We start from the raw sequence: 24829 nt of genomic DNA, 5'->3' as shown, positions 1-24829 counted from the left end.
ATGCACTATCACAAATAACAAACTAAAAATCTCAGCACAGGCAGAAAAACATAGAAGACACACAGATAAATATAAAGGCAAAGCACAAAAAAGCAATTTGTTAATGCCCAAAAAAGTTTTATAGATAATTGGGAAACAAGGTAAAAGGAATTGAAAGACTGCCAAAAAAGAAGAAATAGATACATTTTGGAGAAGTATCTATGAAGATGCTAAATGGATAGCAGAAGTAAAAGAAAGAATAAGAAGTTTAAAGGTTAAGGATATGAAATGGGGTGAAGTAACATGCAGAGAGATTGAAACTAAGGTAAGAAAAGCTTCCAGTTGGAAACTCTCAAGCCCAGATGCAGTACTTAACTTCTGATTAAAAGTATTAACATCTTTTCTCAAAGATTTAGCTATGAATAAGAACTATGTATATGCGCACCCTGAACAGACGCCAACCTGGCTAACAACAGAAAAACAATGCTACTACTTAAGAGTGAACCTGCAAACTACCCTAAAAATTATAGACCAATAACTTGCCTTCTGACAACATATAGGTTCATAGGTTCATAGGTTGGTACTATGCTATCAGCCCTAGGGCCTATACAAGCCTAGCCATAACAACTCCCTGGCTATTTCTTCCCACACTATTTAATTCCCTGGACCCCTGTCTAGCAGGGCAACTGACATGATCCCCTGGGTGAATTTCCTTTCTCCCATCCAATCATCAAGGTTCCTTTTGAAGAGGGCCAGAGAGGCACTCTGCTTGACATGTATGGGCAATCTATTCCAGAGTCTGGGGAGTCTCTGGGTCAGGAACCTATCCCTCCAGCATGTTTTGTTTATTGTGATGACAAGGTTTAGATCCCTGGAGCGTGTGGCTCTGAGTGATTGGGATTTCTTTAAGTGTAGCATGTCCAACAGCTCTGGATTTGACATGGCTTGTATGTTAAGCAGAGATCGCCTCTGAGTAGACAATATGAGACAGAGTATAGCTGGAGTTTTTTTAGATGGTCAGCATAGGGCATCTGCTTTAGGCCTGTGATTCTTTTAGTGAGGTATTTCTGTGGCCTTTCCAGTTGTTGAAGATGTCTTGAAAGGTACATACCAAATGGGGTGTTGAGGGATGAGTACAGTGGGACAATGACCTCCTTTTTTCTGGATGAAAAGCCCTTAGTGATGAGGTGTGCCACATAGAAGGATTTCCTGACTGTTGTGGTGATGTGGTTATCGAAGGTGAGACCACTGTCCACCTGTGTCCCTAAGTCTCTTATCACACTTTCGGTGTTTAGTGTACTGCCACCTATATGGTAATTCACGGATACATGTTTTTAAACAAAGGGGATAACTATACATTTCTTGGCATTGAGCTTGAGCCCATGGCTCTGGTACCAAGCATCTGTTTCTGTAAGGCCATTTTGTAGAGTATCCACATCATTTGGGGATTCAATAATGGCTCCCAGTTTGCAGTCATCTGCGAACTTTGTTAGCCAGAGTCCCTTAGTGTTGGCCTGTACTTCAGAGAAGTAGATGCCAAACAAGAGCGGTCCCAAGACTGAGCCCTGAGGTACTCCACTTGTCACTTGCTGGAGCTGTATTTGGAGTCGGCTACTTTTACAGTGTGGGTTCTTTCAGTAAGCCAGTTAGCAACCCATTGGGTGACGTAGGGATTAATGCCCAGTTTAGTAAGTTTATCTATGATTCCAGAGTGGGGGGTGGTGTCAAAGGCCTTGGCATGGTATAGATAGGCTGTGTGGACCACCTTACCCTTGTCCATGGCTCTGGAGACTGATTCAAATAAGTCAATCAGGTTCAGGAGACAAGATTGGCCCTTGACGAACCCAAACTGGGTGGGGTCCAGTGTTTGAAGGTTGACAATGTCTTTGATTATAAGTTCCATGATAATACGCTCCATGGCCTTGCAGATAAGGCTTGCCAGACTGATGGGATGGCAGTTTCCAGGATCCAAGGTGGATCCTCCCCTTGTGGAGTGGGCTAACGTTAGCTGTGCGCCACTCATTGGGCACGAATCCTGAGGTGAGGCTATGATTAAACATGACACTTAGGTGAGGTGCCAGTTCATTTTGTAGTTCATGTAGTACACAGCCCGGGATGTCATCTGGTCCCATGGATGCTGTATACTTAGCTTTGGAGAGTGTGTTTTTTACCTGTGTGGCCATTATTACCGGAATTTGGCAATCTTCTGGTATTGAGATGGACCATTTTGGGGGTGGGGGGAGTGAAGTTGGCACTGAATCAATCTGCCAGGATATTGGCAATATCCTTGGAATCAGTATATTTAATGCCATTCTGTTTTAGCTCAGAGCAGATCTGAGCATTGCCATTTAGATTCTTGACATAGTTATAGAATGCCTTGTGGTTGACTTTGGAGTCTTTGGCAATTTTATTTTCGTAACTAGCTTTGGAAGATTTTATGAGGGTTCTCAGTTTCTTACTGAGGCTTGTAAGGGAGTTTTTTGCATCCTGGGATTTTCGTCTTTTCTGCAACAGTTTCTTCTTTTTGTTGTAAAGTTTGTTTATGGCAGGGGACCACCACATTGGCTTCCTTTTTTTTGGATGAGAGCACATTGGTTCTATTTGGGATGGCATGATTCATGCATGAGTGGATGTGCTCGTACAGTGCCTTAGTGTAGGATTCAGCAGTTGAACTTTCAGTTCCCGTCTGCATGGGTGTCATGAAGTTTGTCACTTCTGACTTGAGTAGTATGAAGTTAGCTTTGGAGAAGTTTTTTATGGAGGTTTCCTTACTGGGGAGTGGGGGTTGGATCTGGATGTTAAGGGTGATTAGCTTATGGACAGACCTGACTAACGAGGGGGTGACCATAGGTGTGGAGCATCGATATCCCATGTTGGTAATGACCAGGTCTAGAATATTGGACCCCCTGGTGGGACTATGGATTAGTTGATCCAGGGTATTGGAATTTATGAATTCCAAGAACCGTTGGGCAAAGGTGTTGGTACAGGAGTAGTTTTCCCAGTTAATGGCAGGGTAGTTAAAATCACCCAGTATTAGGGTGTTTGGTTCTATCTTAATATTTTCCAGTATGTTTAGAAAGGTGTAGTGAGAATCTTGGGGTATGGTGGGGATCTGTAGCAAGCTACAATTTGGATTGCAGTCTTACCTATTGTTAGTTGCACCTGGAGAATTTCAGACGCATTGTGTTGGGAAACTAGCCTGGTGGTGTGAATATCCTTGGTGAATATTGACACTCCTCCACCTTTAGTGTTTCGGTCCTGGTTTGGTGGCCGAAAAGTGTGGTAAGAGTTGCAGCCTGTTATTGCAGGGGTGCTCTCTGGAGCCTTGAACCAGGTCTCAGTTACTGCACAGATATCGATGTTCTCCATTTTTAGGAGTGCCTCGAGAGAGTGCATTTTGAGGTTTAAACTTCTAGCATTGAGTAGCATTACCTTTAGATTTTGCATGCTTGTACCTGTTACGGTGGTGGTTTTGTCCTTTGAACTTTGCCTACAAAACGCACTATAGGGGTTGCAAGAGCCTTAGCCAGTAACCTGAATCCCAGGGGCGACAAGTGCAGACCATCTCTGGCAAAGCATCGTGGTCTGTCAATCATGTTGTCCCAGGCAGACAGATACTGTATCCCCTTTGAATGACATCAGAAGCTTAGCCAATTGTTGAAGTCAATCATTTTGTCCTTATATTGTGGTATCATTCTGGGCGAAGGCAGGATGCTACTTAGGGCTAGGGTCATACCTGCCTGGGCCACATGACCCGAGAGCTCTTCCATGTCTCTTTTCATGTAGTCCAGGGAGGTATGTCTCAAGTCATTCACTCCAACATGGACAATGACAGAGTCATATTTGTACTTGTTGTGGAGTGACTTGAGTGCATGCATTATGTGGCAGATCCTGGCACATGACAGGCAGCTGACTGTAATTTTCTCCTTGTTCAACCTAGTGAGAGGGACATCAGTGTGCCAGACTATAGAGTCACCTATGACTAAAGTGTTAGGTACATTGTCTTGCCTTAGGGGCTGTTGCTGGGTGGCACACTGGTGTTGTGAACTATGTGACACTTTGGTTGTGATTGGTGTTTGTTTGTGTTTCAGCTTCAGAGGTCCTTGTTGCTTGGGCAGGTAACAGTTAAAGGCCTCTGCATATGTGGATTTAGTGTTGCTATGTGTGGGTGTTGGTGGTGTGGGTTTAGAAGGACTATGTGTTGCTTGAGGTGTAGTGTCGGTGTTAACCTTCTCCTCTTGACTGTCTAGCATAGTCTTGGGTGGAGAGAGCTTTGCTTCATTTTGGCTATATAAGTGCATCTCTCACAGGATGTAGTGTTGGGTGGTAGGAGGAGAGGGTTGTCTGTGTACATGAGGCAATTGCTGCATTGCCCCAGTATGCCCAGATTCACCAGGTGGACAGGAGAAATCACCGGAAGCTGACCCTTGGACATGCCTGGTTTGGTGCTTTTTTTTTTGTAAAGTACAGGAGCTGTTTTCCCTTACCTTAGCAAGGTACTTTGCACTTATAGGCTGTTTAGTGCCTACTATTAATTTCTCCTTATTAACAAGGAGAGTTGAGTGCTTGTATCAGTTTAAGGCTTCCTAGTGCTTTCCAGCAGGTATTAGAGAAAGTGCTAGTCACAGGGATGCTTAAAGGTAAGATGAAAAAAAAATGCACACTGCAGTGTGCACTAGAGAAGTGAGATGTGAAAGTAGGTAACTTAAGTTTTACCTGTTTAAAAAGTTAAGGTTTAGTGGAGAGTTACTATTTTTAAAACAGCAAGATGGATTGAAAGGGGTGGTCACTTTTGTATTCTGGTACTATGGAATACAGTAGGATGGCCAATAAATTTAAATTGTTGAAGGGGAGGGATTTCAAAAATGATGATTTTGTGATTACTCACACAGCCAGTGAAAGTAGAGAGGAAATGAGATATATGGTCAGATTAACATAAGAGGCAGGCAACTAGAAAGACAGTGGTATTTAACAAGACAACTGTAACTGGGTGGGAGGACGGGAAAAAAATGCTGCCTGACTCAGAAGAGACAGAGCTGTGGTCTCTTTTGAAGTTTTAATATGCTGTTAAAGCAGAATGCAAGTAAAACACAAGGTAAAGAAAACAAACCACAGTATTCAAAATATAGAAAGGCAATAAATTAATACAAAATACAAAAAATAAAAGTATAAACTGTACACTGGAATTGATGCCAGCAGAGTTTATAGTCATTTAGAGGAAAACTCAATTATGGCAGTAGAACAAAAGAGCAATAAGAGAAAGTCATATGGAGCAAAGGATCATTTCTTATTAAATAAAGTCATAGTGGAGAACTATAAAAAGGGGAAGAATCTAAGTACGGTATGGCTTGACTACAAAAAAAATGTGATAGCATCCCACATTCATGGATAAAAGAGTGTTTAAAAATGTATAAGATACACCGTACACTAATCAGCTACATTGCTTTGACCATGAAACAGCGGCAGACCACTTTGTAATTAAGTCCCGATAAAGGACAAATTATTATCCCAGGGATAAAAATTCAAAGGACAATATTCCATGGTGACTCCTTTCCACTGCTGCTATTCTGCCTTGCCCTTAACCCATTAAGCTGTCTATTTAAGGGCTTAGGCCATGGCTATAATTTGGCTCCTAGAAAACAACAAAGTATAAAGACTTCTCATCTTGTCTTTGTCGATGACTTAAAACTGTATAGCTCATCAGATGAGGAACTGAAAGTAGAACTGCAAGTTGTCAAAACTTTCAATTGATATAAGAATGTGATTTGGTCTTGATAAATGTTCAAAAGCAACCTTTAAAGCAGGAAAACTGCAGCACCAGGAAAACATCAGTTTGGGACAAAAATGTGATATAAAAGAACTTGAGCAAGAGGGAGTGTATACATATTTTGGAATTGATAAAGGCTCAACAATAAAGCATGAACAAATGTGAATAAAACTTAGTAAGGAATACTTGTCCTCTTGAACACAATCCAAGCTATAAACCAATTTGATCTTCCTGCACTAACTTACAGTTTTGGAGTGATTGACTGGCCCCAAAACATGTTGGATAGATTAGATAGGAAAACAAGAAGGTTGCTTCATGCTCACCAAATAATTTATAAAAATCAGTGCAAACCAAGATTATATATTCCCCTTTTCAAAGGAGGGATGTGCCTCCTTGAGACTGATTATATATATAGAGCTGCAATCATTGGACTCCACACATATCTGCTGACCTCACATGACCCAAACATAGTGAAAGTTTTGAAATATGAGGAGAATAAATATATGATGACTTCTCTGCTTAATCTAGTAGAAGCATATCGGCATCAAGCAGGAATGGAAATCAAACCAGAAGTAGATAAAAATCAGGCATTGACTGAATGTGCCAAAAACAAAATAAAGAATATACGGTGAAGGACCAGATGAGAAGGCAAAAAATGTGAAAATGTATAAATATAGCTGCAAGTATAGAAAACTTCTGGAAGAACCTCATGTTGATCAGGAATGAATGCAGGAATGGTTAAGGAGAGGCACATTCAAACCAAGAAATAAAAGGTTAATACTGGCGGCCCCAGTTAGTGGGCTATGTACACACTGGTTTATAATGTTCATTGAACATGTGGGAGAAACAGACAAATGTAGGTTTTGTAAAACCAAATTGGAAACAGTCGCACACCTCATTGCTGGTTGTGACATATTAATGGCAGAAGGACTGTATACTGAAAGGCATACTAATGTGGCAAGACTATTGCACTGGGAATTGTACAAACATGGTATTAAAGTGGCTGAAAAACACTGGAAACATGAGCTACAAAGCATCATAGAAAATGATGAAGTTTACATCACATGGGATCATCCATTACCAACAGTTCAAAAGAGATGCTAGAAAACCGGATATAGTGGTCCATGAAAAGAAGACAAAAGTAGCATTGATCATTGAAATCGCCACACCCAGTGACTACAGTCTCTTGCATATAGAGAGACTCAAAGTCATAAAACATCAGGATCTGCAGGCAGAAATGAGGGGAATGTGGAAGAAAGATACCCAGACAGTTCCAATAATAGTAGGAGGAATGGGTCTTGTAAAAAAGAATCATATTTAGATATGTTACCAATACATGTAACTCCATATGAACTGCAGAAGGAGTCATTACTGGGCACACTGCAGGTGGTGTGAAGAGCACTTTTGGCTGACATCAAAGATTGAAACAATATGAATTTCATGAACTTTAATCGTACTTTGACTTAGGAATGGGGTCCATTCCCATCATGGTATTAGAAACCCAAAAGATTTGGGGAAATTAAAAATAAGGAAGTCATCCTTCACAAAATTATCATGTGACACCAGATTGCATAAAAGGAGAATGTATGTATTATACCCTCTTGACAACTGTAAGTTGTACTAAGCTGTACGTTCAACTCTTCAGCTTGTTGAAAAGTAGATTTTATTTTATTTTTATTTATTTAGTTTACATTTATTGACCAGGAAAGTCCGACTGGACACATGTCCATTTACAGTGGAGGCCTGAGGAGAAAAGCTCCATTCTACATACAATGCAGTAGCATACAAACAATGCAGTAGTATACAAAGCAAATATAGAAGGATTAATAAGAATCTACAGTACTGTGTGATTATACTTCCTAGGACATTTTTATATAGTAGTTTAGTATTAACTATGGATACATTTCTTAGAAATTCAGTAACTTTATAAAGCTGTAATGCTTTCAAAAGGTAGCATTAAAAAATAGAAACTTGATGAGAAGAGTAGTTTTTAGTATCTTTGTCTTTACCCAGGGGTGTTGCAGGGGCATAGTCATTTGTTAGAAAGATGGGTTATGAGGAGTTTTTTAAATAGAGTAGTGGAGTTATTGGATGTGAGGGTGGCTGGTAGAGAGTTTCAGAGTTTGGAGATGCAGTAGCTATAGAGAGATTTCCCTGCTTCGTTTTTGTAATTGGTGACCTCAAGAAGGTTAAGGGTATTAGATCTCAAAATTCTTTTTGTGATGTAAGGTTGTATAAGATGTTGGAGGGCTGGGACATTGTCTGGTTGGTGGCATAGCTTATGTGCTAGTGACAGTTGATTGAGTTGCAATAGCTGAGGGAGTTCTAACCAGTTTAGTTTTTTAAGGGCTATACAGTGATGTGTTCTATATGTAGATTCAGTGACAAATCTAGCTATTTTGTTGTAACAGAATTCTAGCCTAAGATCAGATTTATGAAGGTTGGTTTGTACTGGGGAAGCATAGAGAAGGGTGGATAATACATGTGTCCTGGCTACTGTGATTCTAGATAGTTTAGAGAGAAATTGTTTGTTGCGATAGAGCAGACCTACTTTTTTATGTACTTTCTTGATGGTTTGAGCAATGTGGATGTCAAATCTAAGGTTGTTATCAATATCAATGCCTAAAAGTTTGGTGTGGGTAGTTGGGCTAATTACAGTTTTATTGTTAGAGGTGATTGAAAAATTTACAGCTCGGTGGGCAGTTTTATGGGAAGACAAAAGTAGTAGTTTAGTTTTATTAGGATTGAGAATAAGCTGATGGTTAGAGAACCAGGTTTCTGCTAGTGAGAAAGAATCTTCTGTTTCTGAGAGTAGGAGGTCTGGAGTGGTGGCTGCACATATGATGGTGGTGTCATCAGCATACTGAATAACTGTGGCCCTGGGGGTGGAGGATGGGAGTTGATTGGTGAATAGAGTGAAGAGTAATGGACCTAGGATAGACCCTTGTGGTACTCCTAAGGACACTGGTAGCAGGGGTGATAGTTGGATTTGCCATTTTACCACCTGATGCCGACCTGACAGATAGCTCTTAAACCATGTGATGGAGGAGGTACTGAGGTTAAGGTTAGAGAGTAAGTTGAGGAGTCTACTGTGGTTGACCATGTAGAAAGCTTTTGATAAATCTAAAAATATGGCTGAGACAAGTTGTCCTTGATTTCTAAGATAATTAATGATATTGGTGAAAGAAATAAGTGCAGTGGATGTACTGTGGAAGGGTCTGATGCTGTGCTGGTTTTTGGATAGCAGTTTGTTTTCAAGGAGGTAATTCATAAGTTGAGTGTGTATGACCTTCTCTAGGATTTGGGATAAGGGCGGAAAGATAGCAATTGGGTGATAGTTATTGAGTTCAAAGGAGTTGCCTCCTTTGTGTAGTGGGATTGTATGGGAAGTTTTCCATAGCTGGGATATTTTGCACTTTGTGATTGATCTGTTGATAAGAATAGTGACATGATAGGCAATAGCAGTTGCTGCTATTTGGAGGTATTCTGCAGGTATGCTGTCTGCAGCTAAGGTGGCAGATTTGAGCTTTTGGAGAAGTTTTAGGATGGTTCTGATATATACTGGTTGAAAGCTAAAGTGTGAGTCACTAGTTTGCGTTACCATTATGGTTGGTGTCTCTGCTGGGGTTGGATGAGTGGTGTTAATTTGGTTATTAGCTAGGGCCTGGATAGTCTCAGTAAATTATTTGTTAGACTGTGTGGGAATATTACTGTGAATGTTACCAACTTTGGGTGTGAGGGTAGTAGTTTCACAAGGCCGCAATACTGAATTGATTGCAGCCCTGAATTTATGGGGAGTTTTGGCATGTTTTTCTTGTAGGTTTTGGTAATAGTTGGTTTTGTCTATTTTGATGAGTTTCTTGGCCTTGCTGTGCAGTTCTAAGTACTTCTGCTTTACTATTTGGGTTTTGTTTTTGTGATATTTATCCCATGCTTTTATTCCTTTCTTTAAGAATAGTTTTGGTGGGCTTAGTTAACCAGGGGGCATATGTAGTTTTTATTCTGATGGTGTGGGGGGGGGGCATTGTGGTTAATGTTTAGGATAGCTGAATTAAAGTGTTGCACTGCATCATCAAGTGATAGTTGTTTTAAAGGGGTCCAGTTGCAACTAGTTAGGTCATTTTAAAAGCACTGGGGTTGAAATTATTTTTGTTTCTGACTTCTTTATGTGTTACTTGACTCATATGTGGAGTTTTGGTTCTTAGTAGATATGTTGCTTGGTGGTCACTGACTAAGTCTGGAAGACATCCAACTTGGGCAGCAAGGGAAGTGTGGGATGTAAGTATCCAGGCCAGAATGGACTGGTGTTTGGTTCTTTTGTCATTTCTAGTAAGGGATGTAATGACTTGGGAAAATCCATTTAGGTTAATATGGGTGATTGGATTCCGACTAGTACAGCTGAGCCATCTATGTTAAAGTCACCTAATATGATGCTTTCTTGAGGTAAATAGTTTGAGATCCATTCTAGTAGGTTTTCCATAATTGAAATATTGTTTCTAGGGGGAATGTAGCCTCCTATGATATTAATATATATTTTGGGGGTTTAATTTGAATTTGGTTAGAATGAATTCGGCATTATTGCTATCTGGGATGGTGATATCAAGTTGTTTGAGGATAAGGTGATTCCTGTACATAATAGCTACACCCCCCCACCTTTTTTACTCTGTCCTTATGGTAGATATTATACCCAGGAGCTGTAAATTCATTATTGTGAATATCAGGGTTTAGCCGGGTCTCAGTCAGAAGGAGAATGTCTGGCTTATACAGAGCTAGTAGGGCATGTAGGTCATGGATCTTATTGAGGATACTTCTCATAGTTAGGTTGAGAATGAGAACAGATGTTTTATGCCTATGGAGAAGAGAGTAGGTTAGATTAGAGTTTGGCATGCTTTTTGAGGTTGGGCCTGGGTTGGGGTGTATGTCTCCACAGCTTGTGAGTTTTTTTAGTATAGATTGGTAGAGTTTGTTGAGTTTAATGATGATTTTAGTGCTTATTAGATAGTTGTGGGACTTACTAGTTGATGGAAGCAGTTTATGATGGTGATTATTGGTTGTGATTGGGGGAAGGTTGGAAGAGGTGTGGAGTACATAGAATGTTTAGTGGGGCTAAATAACTGCTTAGGGATGAGGTCTGTTTTTGAGAGGAACTGGTGAGATGTAGATGAAAATGGGCATGATAGCAGGTTAAGGCTGAGAGGAAGAGTATGATAGTTATGGTGAATACATAGGTAAGAAGTCTTAGAATGGATTTCCCTGTTGATGGGATCATGTTTAATTAAATGAGAGGGAGTTGGTAAATTAATTTGATACTAGGGGAGGTTAGCAGTAGGTCTTTTAAGAGGTAGTTAGAGCAGTAAAGATTGATAGGTGAAAGGGGTGATGGGAGGTGGCTTAAGATGATTGTAAGGAGTGGTCTATGGGTATAAATCAAATTGAAGTGGGAATGGGGGTAGTGTAGGGGAGCGGAGTGAGCCCACAGGGCGAATGGAGCGGGAAGAACCACGTACACCTTTCAGGCAAGAAGGTCTAGAAACAATCAGTCAGACTGGTGTTTTCCAGGTCTAACTGTCTTAGAAAGTTAAACCAACTGTCTTCAGATTAGCTTTTTAGTAGTCCTATTTGGGAGTTATTGTGATATGCTGGAGAGACTAGCAGCTGCAGTTTCCAGCAGAGAGATTGGTAATAGTGGGAATTGAGCAGCTTAATTGGGGTAGAATTGACAACTCATGGGATATGCAATTAACCAAAAACAGGAGGCAGGATGTAACTATATAATGGAGTTTTATGTGCATGAACATACATTAGTTACAGAAACAGTCAAGGAGCACGTTTCAAGGTCTTTGCTTGGGAAGTACACTAAGGGTACCCACTAGTTGCTGTAGGTCCTCTGCATATATCATAAAACATGGTTGTTTGACCTAATAGTTGTAGAAACAGTCCAGGAGCACAGGATTCAGGGTTTTTGTTTGGGAAGTACACTCAGGGTGGCAACCAGTTGCTGTAGGTTCACTGCAGTTTTCCTCAGTTCAGACTGTTTAACCTATTTGTTGCAGAAACAGTTAAGCAGCACAGTTTCAGGGTCACTAGTTGCTGTGGGTCCTCTGCAGTTTTCCTCAATCAGGGCTGTTTCACCTCTCACCATAGTCCTTTCTACCATGCCACACCTGTTGAAGGATGAATCTTGGAATTTGTCTTGGATCATAGAAGTTTTAGCCATTCAGAGCCAGACTTTCAAATGTCCAAACAAAGCACTGAAGAGAGAAAGATATCATAAGTCAAAGTTGTTAATGAGTTTCCTTGCAAAATTAGGAAATTAATTATCATCAAGTCAGCTACCAAGATCCATACTGCTTACATCTGGTAAATTCTGAATCCCCCCTCCTTCTGGAGAGATGCACAATACACACTCGGGGTAGGAGCCTATTCTCTTCCATTTGCTCAGGAGCTGAATTGTTTACAGACTTGCTCCATATGTTTATAGTATGAACTTCTTTAAAAGTGAAGATAATTTTGAGCCACAACGTTTTAATTTGTTTGTTTAGTATTGTTAGTGGTGCGATCCCTCTGCCTTAATCCCTTAATATCCAAAGCAGAGTATAGTTACTTTCGCCTTATCTCCAAATCCAAATTCCCCTCTCTGATTCATTTCCAGTGCAGCTATAATGCACATAAACCATAAGCTTCATACAATCTTCCCTTACTGCTGCCATTATGCACAGCGAACCACAGCAGCACAAAGGGCACCAGAGTAATAGAGCTGAAATCTTGCCTAAGCTGTGTACTTTCATTTAGCCCCAGCTGCAGTTGGTGTCCAGCACCAGACAGTGCTCAAATGCAGAGGAGGAAGGCTAAAGACACAGACGGGAGAAGATAACATAGAAGGGGAAGAGGGAGGCAGGGATAAAATAGCTTATAACGGAAGAAGGATAATAATGGCCCATAATAATATGTAGCAGACATCTACACATAAATTAGTGTACTAGAAACAGTCAGTAACATTTTACTAATGCCTGGATTAGAACATTTGAAAGTAGTCAAAAATCTGTCTATATATGTCAGCATTATCTCATCACTCCACAAAGTAATTACTACATTTACCCTTTAAAGTTACACAGCTGAAGGACAGGGACAACTTACTGAAGCATAAGGGATGAAAAAGAGAGGTAGCAGATGGAGAGAGGAATAGCAACAATATGTTTTGTGGTACATGTTGGAAAAATCTGTATGTGTCAGTGTTATTTATTACCTCATTATTAAGCTGTCATGGTCTGTTCAACAAAAAAGCTTGCTATAGGGAGAAATAATAGGTAAGAGAGTGCAACCAGCTTTAACACATAAGCAAGATAAAGTTGGTTTAGTAAGTCTCTCTGATGGGGCTGCAATGTTTTTGCAAATTACGTCTTGCTGGACTGTTCAGATGGTATGTTAATGAACCATTGTAAATGGAGAGAAGAAATACAGACATTTGCAGTTAACTATATGATAGGAACATGAAATGTCATGAAATAATAATTTGAGATAGGACAAACAGGGTACTCATAGTAGTATGGAGAGAAAGTCATAACACAGATGACTGGAGAGAATAAGCATACTACTGCCAACAAAGGGGGTATTCATAACTGTGTGCAGTACAGAGGTATCAAACTCCTATCATGCTGCATGCAAATTCTGGAGAGGGTAATTGCTAAACAAATACGAACAGTAGTAAAAAGTAAGATAGAAAATCAGCAGTTTGAATTAAGATCAGGATTCAGCAGAACATACCTGATGTTTGCAATGAGACAGAGACTTGAGATGGAGCTAGAAATGAGGAAAGAGTCCAAATGCACATTCCTAGACTTGGAGATAGCATATGACAAGGTCCCAAGAAAGCTGATTTGGGCAGTCCTGTAGTGGTTCGGAGCCCCAGAAAGATAGAATTAGTACAGGTTATGTACAAGGACCCAATGATGTAAGTATGAACAGTGTTCAGTCTTACATAGGGGCTCACAATGGGAGTGGGTGTGCATCAGAGTTCAGCTCTGTGTCCACTGCTGTTCATACTGGTGATGGACTATATTAGCAAACAGGTTAGAGGTGACATGTCAAAAAATTGCTGTATGCAGATGATGTGGCATTACAGGCAGACTCTGACCATGAAGTTAAGCAAAGGATAGTGGAATAGAATGCAAAACTGAAGGCACATGGAATGAAACTGAGTACAGAAAAGGCAGTTGTAATGCAGCACATGGGGGAAATCAGAAGAAGCTGAGAATTAAGATAGAAGGGAAAACACTGAGTTTAACAGCTTCAAGTATCTGGGAGGGGTGGTTGAGGAGAAATGAAGTCTGAATGAGGAGGTCAATGCTAGAATTACAGTGGCTGTAGCCAACTGGCACAGAGAGTCAGGGATAGTGGATAACAGAAGAAAAAACATGCAGATATAATAGCCCCTTTTCTTTAAAAAATCATTTGAATTATGACTTTATCCATATAAATATACAAGTATGAATATATAAAAAATCTAAAAATATAGATGCATGTTTTTTCTTGGAAGGAATAATGTATGTTAACTGACAATACCAGTGTTTGTCCACGAGACACTATACAGATAGGGCTTGTATAATGAAGCAAGTGGCATAGAAGTGTTGTTTATTAACTACTTGCATTTTTGCTTTTTCTTCAAAACATTTTTATTGTATAAATACAAATATAAATGTGTTGTTTTATGTGAATGTCCTATTGAATGTAATCATTACTCAGTGGGAATATTTTATTAAGTTAAGCAGGACTTTATTTTATTTCATTCAAGCCAAAGAAAATTTCATTTAGTTAACTTTGCTTGAATAAGATTGTAATACAGCAGCAATTTAGTTAATTGACAAACTAATTGATTAATGAGGTAGAGCAAGATGTATATAAGGCAAACTTGATTTTTGTAAAGTTATTCTGAAGAGGTCTCCCGGTGTGGAGAAATGACTAATGTTTGCACTTTATATCTAAAGGAATTTGTTTGTTGGTCGTTGATCTTCGTTGTTGGAGGCTTACTTATTAAATAATAAACCCGTTTTACTTTATCAACTGCTACCTGCTTACTCTGCCTACTTTGGATAACCTTCATTGCTCCGGATCTTGGCTTGATCTATAATAAAACCTATTTGCTGCTTCTGGTTATTGACCCCCACATGCACACACATACACACACACACACACACACACACACACACACACACACACACACACACACACACACACACACACACTTAAGCTGATGTTCCCTTTACCTAATGCAAGCAGCAAGTGGTATTGGAGAAGGCATCACATTTGAGTTATGCCTAACAAGATGATAAGCAGTGAAGGACTGAAAATACTTATCTGACTTGCATTTGGACCTGGGGCATATTTACCCCATGACTCTCTGAGGTGAGTTAGTTTCTCCTATTGCATTTTGCAGATTGTTGCTATTTCCTCTATCTGTACAGCAGAAAAAGAAAATAAATATGAAAGCATAATGAATAACTGCATTGGCTGGCTGGATAATTAATGTCATATAATATACAGGTTATATAGGTCAGTATACTTACACAGCAGAAGGGTATTTGCATTTCTAAATTCATCCTCCCATCAGATTAGGATATCCTGCTTGCACATTTCATTGTTCCCCAGTGTGTGTAATGCCAGGTGCATTAGAGACAGCCTGGACTAAGCTATTTCAAACCTCAATCTTATACTGAGACCCGGTACAATTCTCCTGCAGCAGCCTATGGCAGTAGCACCTCACAGGGAGTGCCAGAAATATCCTGGACTCCTCAGCACCCCAACCCAACTTTGTGCTTTAAATTTATCACCATTCTCTCCATCACCAGCCATGTCTGAAGGAGTCAAGCTAACAATATATGTTTGAACTGGCACCCAATTCAAATTTACATTGCAGCTTACAACCTTGCCAATTGCATTCGCACAATTACAAACATATAGATTCCTTGACAGACACACTCGCTGTGCTTACATCAAATACCACTATAGGTGTGAAACATGGCAGTGAGATTTGCCATGTGTGATAATCTATTGATACATGTTCCAGTGTTTGATAATGAAATGATTAACGGTTAAAGCCCTGGTGGTTGGAAGGATAAATAGGATGAACTGATATATATTTTGATGTAGGGAATCAAACTCATGGGATAAAGAATGCAAAAAATGAAATTTAGATTATTAATTCTCATTGTCATATGAGAACTTCCTTTTCTGCATTGTAATTAGACATATACTCATTTCAGAATGAATAGAGATATACTTCAGAAAGGCCTGTATGCCTGAGATTTTAAATAGTCCTGGGAATGTATTCTTATGTAAAAGGCAGTATTTCTGTTTGTAAATATATTTCATATAGATGAAGTTGCATTAAAGTAATACAGACTGGTGTATGTTACATACAAACTTCACAAGATATTAACACATTTCTTTATATTATGTCAAATTTGGTATTATCATTTAAACTGTAGATGCTTACTTTATTTTTGAAGATTGTAAAATTATTGTTCTTAAAATGTTTTGTAATCCTTTGAGCTTTTCATCCCAGGCATCTGCTGGAAATGGGCTCCAAACCAGCCAGACTTTCCTTGTAATCAAATGTCAATAAATAAATAAAATACCGTAAACACATAAAGTTAGGATGCATGATGAGTCAAGATGATTATAACAAAACTATTGTGCCCATCATACATTTGCAAATGCAGTTTAAATTAAATATCATAGTCATGTTTAAGAAATTGCAAACATTATCTTAAGGTTATATGTGAAACATTAATGATATATGCTAGATAGAAAATTTAGTTATACAAGCATTTCTGATACTTTGCTTGCAATAAACATGTTTATAGTTCTCATTTAACTATAGTGTAACATTCCTAATCAAATTGTTGAAAGAAATGGAATTCTAACACCCTTTGTAGAAGCATTTATACTAAATTCAAACCATTAATCACTTGTGTTCTTTATTTAAACTCACAGCACTTATACCTTGTGCCACAGAGATAGGTAATTGATAGGTGAATTTTTCCACTCAGTACTGTTCAGAATGCTGACAAAAGCACACCGTTGTCATGTGTTTGTGTTACAAAAGGTAACCCAAATAACATTTTTCACATTCTTTTTTAGGCAGTGAACAATGTTTGCACACTACCAAGCAGAGAGCAAATGAACATGACATTAGAAATACAATTTCACAGAGGAAACAGTTGATGGTAAAATGAATTCAGTAAATGACAATGACAATGACCATAACAAGAAGAGAACTCAAGTGAAACATTCATCCTTCTCACATTTCCTTCCATCAGAAATGTACTTTATGGTACACATTCCCAGATATGTACTTAATGACAAATATTGTGAAAGTGGGCAAACCGAGTATATACTGTTAGGATTACTGAGAATAGTTGAGTTTTACTCAACATTAGAGTGATAAAAATAAATGTGCATAAATATGTATTCCTATCCCAGCTATAAAATTAATATTCAAACCCTGCATCACCAGTCTTAGTTTTCTCAGGTCACTTCACTTATACATTGTGCCACAAGGATAGTTATCTGAGATGCAGAATTTATTCATTAAGTACTATCCATAGAGCTAATATTTGTGCACTATTGTCAGTCATGTCTGTGGTACAGAAGGCAGCCCACATTAAAATTAAAATGTTCACTTTATTCCATCAACAATGAAACATATAAGTCAACAAATTTCCAAGTGATATGAAATTGTAATGAAAGTAAAAATTAAATATGAATACTGCTTTCATTGTTGGCTTACAACATCATAACATGTGTTACATCTCAAATCTTAAAAAACTATTTCTAATATCATACATAGCAACTGTTTTTATTAGCAAGAAGTATAGACGATTTTAATGATACAACAAACAGACTGGTAACAGCAAGTCAAAAGGACTATAGGTAACATATTTAGCATTTACTGCACACACACTTAGGGGGTATGTCATCTTCCAAAATGTGTATCTATCCTTGCAGCTGACACCATTATCAAAACTATCTTTACTAATGATTTGATCCCCACAAGAAGTCTGTGTTTTCTTCAAAGTCAACATATTTACAGCTTGTATCACAGACACAGGTAGATAGGTGCATTTTATATGGTCATTACTATTTGGACTGCTAGCTGCCGCAAAATGAGGCCAGGCTCATTTGTGATACGGATGGCAGTCTAAATATTTTTTTTTACTTTTTTCCTTTGGTATTGAACCCTTTTCGGAAGTGAATCTGGTTTGCATGCTGTCAAGCAGCATGCAAATGCAGATTACAAATTAAAAAAAAAAAGAATACCTGTTGAGAATAATTGAAATGCGATAGCTAAACAGAAGTCAAACACTACTTCATCTGCCTTATTTCTCTCAACTCACTTGATTTACATCTTGTGCTACAGAGTCAGACATCTGTCAGATGCATTCTCTGCAAGCATTACTATTCAAAGTGCTGACAGTTTTGCACTGTCACCAGGCTTATTCTTTGCTGCTTAAGGCAAGCCAAATTACATTTTTCACTTTTTTCCTTAAGCCATGAAACTTGATTGTGGGCTGGCAAGCAGCACACAAATGCAGAAGATAATAATAACAAAATTACAAAAATTGTTTTAGATAATTTAATGGACCATGAAATGAATAAAAGTGTGCATCTAGCAATGAGAAGACTAGTGCATTGCATTGGCACATTCATCCTTCTCACATCTCCTTGACACAACACTACTATCATGTATGTCTCATAACATTAGGACTTTAGGTAACATCATGGTAATGGAAAAAGGGACAGGGAGCAACAGAAATATTTTCAGTTTTTCACACAGCACACACAGTTAATAGTGACATAATTTCAAATTACTCATCTGTCTGTCAGTTTACTCAATACTGAGATTACTTGTGTTTCCCACCTCAACACATTCATACACCAAAATGAGTACTGTATGAGTACTGCTTCTCTATGCTCCCTTCATTCACACCTTATGTCACAGAGATATGTATGTGGCAAATTGAATTTCTTAACTCAGTACTGTCCAGAGTGCTGTGGAAATCACACCAATGCCAATCGCAATTGCACTACTGATAGCATTCCAAAGTATATTTGTCAGTTTTCACTTTAGAAAGTGAACTGCTGTTCACTGCTACTGACCACTGCCAATCAACAGAGAATGATGTCAAATGGTGCACAAAGAATAAAGGAAAAAAGGTAACGCTTTTAAAAAAGTATTTAAAATGTATATTTCTGATGTTTCCTCAACTTTATTGTCTTGCAACATCAACTTGTATGGATTTGAAACATCAGATCAATAGAACAATCACTACAGATTATTTCCCATATTTGCCACAGGCAAAGACATGCAGAGAAAACATGTTAGATGCACAGAAAATGTGACATTGTATTAAGTCACATTGAAAGTGAAATAGAAACAAGTTATGGAAGTTGTTCTTTCTCATTTGCCAGTAAATGTCTGGCTGAGTGGGATACTGATAACAGTCAGATAACCATGTACTCGCACAATATTAAACAAAACCTACAAACACTGCAGCTATATTCCTCTCTTTATTTAGGATGTCTCATTCCCTTATCTATTTTTGCTTAACAGCAATGCTATCTTAGTTTTATTGCAGATGGTATCTGTATCAATGAGTAAAATAATCCCTTGAATATGCACATTATTTCTTAGTAAGAGACAGCAACCTTGGTCATAAATACAGCATTTGAATGTTAGGAATGTTGCTCTTCTAACTAAATCAATGTACTTTCAGATGTTTGGTAACTCTCTTCTCCCTGATACATCTTCAGAAAATACACCTCAAAGAGGGAGACAATGAAACACTGATTGCTCCTACAGTCAGACTAATCATAGACACCTGCAAGACATCAGCAAGTAACACTTCTCAGTGGTCATCCTTGCAATGCTAGGGCATGTACATGCAATTGTGTTGTTCCTTACACCATCTTTACCTTTCCTGCACTTAGTGCAGATTGTAGTATTCAGGAATCCTAATGATTTAACACCTCATTTACATGCTCACAGTATTCAGAGAGCTGAATTTACACTATACAATGGTAATTGTGTAGTTAAGTAATTTGTATCATAGTAGGGACACTGTTTGGATCCAGATAGCTCAATACTGCTAAATACAGTTTGAGGAGATTTATCTACTTTCTATACTGCTTTCTTGGCAAGGCATGTTGATATTTTTTTACAGAATGATTTAGTTTAACATTAAGAATGTATTGCAATGACCAATACAATCATTGGTTTATCTGTCTGCATTTCTTTATCATTTACTGTGAGCATAGCCCAGGTATACAAGTTAATTGTCTGTATCACAAAGTTTGTTAAAGAATTCTACCTAGCACAATTGTGTAGGTTTTACTTTATCGGAATTTGAAAAGTTATTGCATAAGACTGTAGTGTGATTTTGTAAAAAGATCAGGTATTTTACATGTGTAGCCCAAGGAACATGTTAACATTAGAATACCTAACTGGCTGCCCTTCATACCAGTGAAGATGGCACTATAATAGCTTTCTCCATTTCTGCATGTACACTGTGACTTCATTATTGCTAATGTTGCAATGTATTACACAGTTACACAGCTGTTGTACTCATTATAGAATTATTTTTTTTATTTTATGAATTTTGAGGGGGAGGCTTCCCTAACTTTTGCATATTCATAGGGAACATTACCTTTACTATTGTCATGTGCATGATGGATGCAGACATTCATACATAATTAAGTTCACAGACATCTTATGTGTATTATAAATTTAACTGTGTCTGTTTTCTGCTTCATCTCATACAGGGATATGGCATTCCATCTTTACCCTGCAAACTGCCATTCACTGATTTAGAAAAAATAGGTTCTCATCCACTCCTTCCATCACCATCGATCTTTTCTCTTAGGAAGAAGTACAGGTGACAAATCCACCCAAGACAGGATATGGCAGCAGGTGGTCAATGACAACGCTGTTGTAGGGCATGGGAAAACTTACTCCAAGATATGACACACAGCAAGTGATATGATCACCTTTGCCTGCCCTAGGGTGACTACAGTCACCCAGAAACAAGTGGCTACAGGGATGGCATTCCTGTTCACTGTCAGAAATTCAGATAGCTCAGCAAATAGTTAATACAAAATCCTTATTGTTGTTGCTGATGTGGATGACAGACCCAGAGTGCCTCAAGCAGAACTTCCAGGTATGCAAACAAAAAATATGTGTCATTTTATACATCTTTATATGCATATATGGTATATGTCTTTTATATCTAGAGCTAGTGATAAGTGTGAAATAGACAACACAGTACAAGAAAGATAGAGGAGGATGTTTGGGGGTGGGAATTCAACTGGTCAGTACAATTTTCTATGAGATAATTCTTAATATGCATATGTAAGGGGGATTGTTCTATATTTCCTGCTTCATTTGCATTGCAATACTTGTCACCTTTCTTTGTTCTCCCTTCCTTACACACAGTAATCTAGATTGCGCAGGCTAAGCTCTTTTTTATTATTAGTGTGTATAAGGTAAATTTAGGTGTAATTCACACTGATATTTGCATTGCTTTAGCATCTTCTGCAGTTAACATACATTCATTATAACAACATTTTGATTATTTTCATTCCTTATTTTTCTCATTGTTTTGCTATTTGCATCTTGTCATAGGTGATCCTGACAGTGGTACTATAAAACTCCTACCACCTGATATAAGAGAAAAAGTGGCTTCTGCTGATGATGGAGGTGATGAAGAGGCATAGTCTGGAGGTGAAGAATGTCAGTCTGACACTGAGGTTGTGGTTCCCACATCCCCTGCCCATATTTTGGACACACACATTATGAATATCTGTACATAAACATGCCATGGAGCACTTAGATATAGGACAGGTTGAGGGTGACACCATTGAGGGTAGTTTGGTAACTGTGGTTGCAGAGCTGGTGGATTCTCCCCATAGCCATCATGAAGGTGAGGTGTCATGAAGGATGGTTGGTAGATGTACTGAAGAAGAGGCCTGTTGCCCACCCTTCTCCTAATGCTGGTGTGTTATTAGACACTGCCAGACATATGTGTAGGGCTGTAATGGAGGCACTGACATGCTCCACCAGGGCCAAGGAATAGATAGTGTAAGTACTAAATGTCATGCATTCTGATGTCCATGACTCCCTGAACCATGTGGTTGACTGCTTGGACAGGATTAACAATATACTTGGTTAGGCAGTGTCTATGATGGAATGGGGATCAATATGATGGGAGAGCCATCCTTTGGTGTTAGATGACTTGGCCATGCCAGATCCCACTCCTGTAATGGCCCTACTTCCACTGCTATGTCAGTGATTGCAGTGTTCACACCCAGACATGGTAGAGCATAGGGTCAGGGTTTTGGATATAGTTATGATTAGAACTAATCCAGCAGACATTACTCACATTCAGGTAGCACCTCAACTTCTAGCCAAAGCCATGAAAGTAGCAGTGCAACTATTGGCAGCAGTAGTTTTCATGGTCAGGGGTGACGATGCTGGACTGATGATCATGCACAGCTCACACCTGTCCAAGAGGATAGGACATAGTGCCAGCACAATGCTTGGTTACATTCATGCAGACACACACACACATTGGAATAGAAACTTGCCCATACCACCTCACTCACATGCAAGCTATCTAAACAGTGCTTTTGAGTGCTATACATATTTTGATACTGGCTCTGATCACTGTGTACTTTAATACATGCACTTTTTCTTACTTGCACATACTCAGTTCCTTGGTGTCAGCTTTGCCCTCCTGCCACCCACCCTAACCACCTTGTGCAAATGATGCTGTGGCCTGCCCTTTGGACATGTCTTTGTGACTAAGGGTTATAAATATGTCTGATGCACAGTGGATAGTTGCTGATTGCCTATTAACAAGCTTGCATTCATCAAAATGTATTGCAGAAGAAAATGTTTTGATTTCTTGTTTGTTTCTTGTGAACAATTGTTTATATATTTGATGAACTGTCCGATCTTGTATATAATTGCTGAACTGTCCAATCTTGTAGCCCAGGCAAATATGACCCTAGCCCTGAGTAGCATCACAGTACAAGGACAAAATGATTGACTTCAACAATTGGCTAAGCTTCTGGTGTCATTCTAAGGGGATCCAGTATCTATCTGACTGGGATGGCATGATTGACAAACCACGATGCTTTGCCAGAGATGGCCTGCACCTGTTGCCCCTGGGATTCCGGATACTGGCTAAGGCTCTAGCCACCCCTATAGTGCCTTTTTTAGGCAAGGTTCAAATGACAAATTCCCCACCCTAACAGGTACAGGCAAGAAGAATCTGAGGGTAATGCTACTCAATGCTAGAAGTCTAAACCTCAAACTGCACTCACTCGAGGCACTCCTTACAATGGAGAACATCGACATCTGTGCAGTGACAGAGACCTGGTTCAAGGCTCCAGAGAGTACCCCTGCATTACCAGGCTATAATTCATACCACACCTTTCAGCCACCTAACCTGGACTGAAACACTAAAGGCGGAGGTGTGTCCATATTCATTAAGGATATCCACACCTCCAGGCTAGTTGCTCAGCATAATGCATCTGAGATTATCCAAGTGCAACTAACTCTGGGCAAGACCGCAATCCAAATTGTATCTTGCTACAGATCCCCCACCAGGCCCCAGGATTCCCACTCCTCATTTCTTAATACACTGGAAAATATTAGGGTACAACCTAACACCCAAATAATGGGTGATTTCAACTACCCTACCATTAATTGGGAAAACTACTCATGTACCAACTCTTGTGCTCAACGTTTTCTGGAATTCATAAATTCCAATGCCATGGATCAACTTATCCACACGCCCACCAGGGGCAGCAATATCCTAGACCTGGTTATTACCAACATGGGAAACCGGTGCTCCACACCAGAGGTCAATTCCTCGTTGGTCAGATCCGACCACAAGCTAATCACCCTAGACATCCACATCCCTCCCCTACCCCCATTAGGAAAACCACAGTAAAAAATTTCTCCAAAGCCAACTTCACGCTTCTTAAGACAGAAGTGGTAAACTTCACGACACCCATGCTGATGGACAATAGAGGTATGACTGATGAATCCTACACAAATGCACTTTATAAGCACTTACACGAGTGCATGGATCGTGCAATCCCTAACAGAACCAAGATGCTATCCTCCAAAAAAAGGAAGCCAATCTGGTGGTCCCCTGCCATAAACAAACTCTACAACAGAAGAAAGAAACTGTTGCAAAAAAGAGTAAAATCCCATGATTGGAGAAACTCCCTGGTCAGCCTCACTAAGAAGCTGAGATCCCTCATAAAATCCTCCAAAGCTAGTTATGAAAACAAAATCGCCACTGACTCTAAAGACAACCACAAAGCATTCTATAACTATGTCAAGAATCTCAATGGCAACACTCAGATCTGCTCTGAGTTACAGCACAATGGCACTAAATATACAGAACCAACTGATATTTCCAACATCCTGACAGATAGGTTCAGTGCTAACTTTACTCCCCTGTCGTCCCCTAAAAGGCCCATCTCTATACCAGAAGAATGCAAAGTTCCTGTAATCATGGCTGCACAGGTAAAAAACACACTATCCAAAGCCAAGAACACAGCATCCATGGGACCTGACGACATCCCAGGCTGTGTTCTACATGAACTACAGAACAAACTGGCACCCCACCTAAGTACCTTGTTCAATCATAGTCTCACCTCAGGCTATGTGCCCACTGAATGGCACACAGTGACAGTTATCCACTCCACAAAGGGGGAGCCACCACAGACCCCAGAAACTACTGTCCCATTAGCCTAACGAGCCTGGTCTGCAAGGCTATGGAACGTATCATCATGGAACTTATAAACAATGACATTGGTAATCTCCAAACTCAGGACGCCACCCAGTTCGGGTTTGTAAAAGGCAGATCATGTCTGCTAAACCTGATAGACTTCTTTGAAGCAGTCACCAAAGCCATAGATGAGGGTAAGGTGGTTCACACAGCCTATCTAGATCTTGCCAAGGCTTTCAACATCCTCCCCCACTCTGGAATTATATATAAACTCACTAAA

Source organism: Protopterus annectens, chromosome 2.part1 (assembly GCF_019279795.1).
Source record: "Protopterus annectens isolate FY-2018-M chromosome 2.part1, PAN1.0, whole genome shotgun sequence".
Taxonomy (NCBI): Eukaryota; Metazoa; Chordata; order Ceratodontiformes; family Protopteridae; genus Protopterus; species Protopterus annectens.
This window is presented reverse-complemented; position numbering follows the sequence as displayed.